A 2,678-nucleotide genomic window follows, 5' to 3' on the forward strand; every position below is an offset into this window, starting at 1 on the left:
TCCTTAGGTGGGTGCAGGAACAATGAACATAACAATAAAGGAATTTGTGGTATCTGTCCTGGCGCCCAGCACATTAGGCTGTGCCCCAAGGGGTCCAGAAAAGGGGAAGTTACAAGTTACGCAGACATTTCAAGGATATGTTATCATAGATGCAAAAAGACAGAGAGGCTCAGTTAAGGTAAAGGTTGACCTTGTCAGTGAAGATATCAGCCTAGGACATAACTGCCCACCATAACTGCTTCAGTTAAAGTTTAATTTCAGACCATCCTTGTGGTGACTTTAGGTCTCTGAGTTTGCAAGATGGCCATGCAGGCCTCCCCTGAGCTGGTCAGGTCGGCATGTGGCCTCTTCCATCCGCAAACTTAATGTGCAAACACACAAAGAAAAGCCTGGGTAAGGAACCGATGGACAGAGGTACTTTTATAAAATCATAACAATCATATTTAGGATACAATTTTAAATTTAACTTTACTAGAATTTCACAAAAGAAAAGAAAGAGAAGTTGATGGAATTGAAATTTCCTCTAGGCAAAAGATACTTCCCCTAAAATATCCCTTCAAGATTAAAAAAGAAGAAGAAAAAGAAGAAGAAACTGACAGAACATTAAAGGTTGAAGTCATTATGTTTTTTACCAAGGACATATTTTCATATTTGTTGGTATAGACCAGTGGCGGGCAACCTTTTTGTGAGTGTGTGCCAAAACCAGCAAAATCTCTGACTCAAAATTTTTCTGCATGCCAACCCTAATTTTTTGAGAATGTGTTATGCCTACTTGATATCTCTTAAGATGTACATGTGTGAAGGACCTTGAAGAAATAATAAAATTCATCCGAGCAACAAAATCACAGTATATGATGATTAAAAATACATTTATTTTTAATGTATACATGTACACTGATAGTCCAACAGAAAACTTTATGACTCCGTTTGATATTATCAGTGGGACTTCTGCTGCTGCATCACTGATGACAGAGACTTTACCTCAGGTTTATATTTCGTGACCTTCAGCGATATGCACGAGCTACTACTTTGATCCGTGAGGCTACTCCTATGATGAGACTTAACAAAATTCATCACGGAGAACAAAGATTCGCAAGCATATGTGGATGAAACCGAAACACTGGTCGGATCTAGGAAGGCAGGGAGAGTTAAGGCAGAGGCATGGAAATTGCTCTTCTCCTCTCTTGTCAATCCACGTCTATGGTCTTTAAGATAACTTGTTATGTAAAATTATTTATTTACCTAAGATGCACCTAGAGTTAAGCCTTTCTGTAACCAAACATAACATCAAGTGTCTTGCCAGTTCCTTGTAATTCAACATTTAAGTCATTCATGTCTATGGTCTTTAAGATAACTTGTTATGTAAAATTTTTTAGTTATCTAAGATGCGCCTACACTGAATTTATCTGAAAAATAAAAAAGTCAATATTAAGAAAAAAATTGTAAATGAGAGTTTATAAGAGAGGGTTTCGTGCACTGGCAAAAGTTAACATGGCACGCCTGCCAGGGGTTGCCCACCCCTGGTATAGGCTGACTTCTTGCTGTGAAAGATGAATCTAGTTTCCTTGTGTACTTGTTTATCTTTAATTCTATACTTAATGTTTCTATGAAAACTTATGTGTAGGAATAATTTGTGGCCTACAATTATAATGTGTTCCTCCAGAGATTATTTGTATTTGTTTTTGCCAGGCATCCGGAGGCATCAGTTTGAGACCACCTGAACACAAGATCAAGATTTGAGCCAGTTTGGCTCAGTGGATATAGCGTGGGCCTACAGACTGAAGGGTCCTGGGTTCAATTCCGGTCAGAGGCATATTCCTGGCTTGCGGATTCCATCTCCAATAGATTCTCTTTCATCATTGATGTTTCTATCTTCTCCCTCTCCCTTCCTCTCTGAAATCTATAAAAAATCCTATATAATAAAAACTCAGCTACCATAATGACATAATGACCAGAACGGCTGCTTGACCAGTCGCTATGAAGTGCATTGATCACCTCTCCGTCTCTCCCCCTGGCCCGCAGGCTTTGATGGATGAATGGTGAATGGGGAACCGGGGTGGGTGGTGGCAGTGGGGCCCGGTGGGACTGGTGACTGGTGATTGGGCTGAATGGCCGACCTCTTGGTTCCCTCCCCCCGCCCCCCTGCAGGCTATGATCAATCAATCGCCAGATGGTGAACGGGGAACTAGGGTGGGTAGTGGCAGTGGGGTGGGTTTGGGGACTGGGGACTGGCGAGTGTGTGGAATGGGCAACCTCTTGCCCCCCCACCCCAACCCACAGACTATGATCGATTGCCAGATGGTGAACGGGTGAACGGGGAACTGGGGTGGGTGGCCGTGGTGAGGCGGGATGGGGGACTGGCCAGTAGGTGGAATGGCTGACCTCTTGGTCCCTCCCCCTGGCCTGCAGGCTACTATTGATCACTGGATTGTGAATGGGGAACTGAGGTAAGTGGCAGCGTCGGGGTGGGACTAGGGACTGGCCAGTGGGAGGAAGATGGCCTGAATGCAGGCTAGGGCTAGGGACCCTACCCGTGCATGATTTCATGGGCCGGGCCATATATATATATATGTATGACTTGAGACAGGTAATTTAACCCCAGCAATTCCATTTCCAATTCATCCTCATCCTGAGGGTATGGCCTTTTGGGGACCCGTTATTGCACAGAAGGTCTTGGA

Source organism: Myotis davidii, unplaced genomic scaffold (assembly GCF_000327345.1).
Source record: "Myotis davidii unplaced genomic scaffold, ASM32734v1 scaffold458, whole genome shotgun sequence".
Lineage (NCBI taxonomy): Eukaryota > Metazoa > Chordata > Mammalia > Chiroptera > Vespertilionidae > Myotis > Myotis davidii.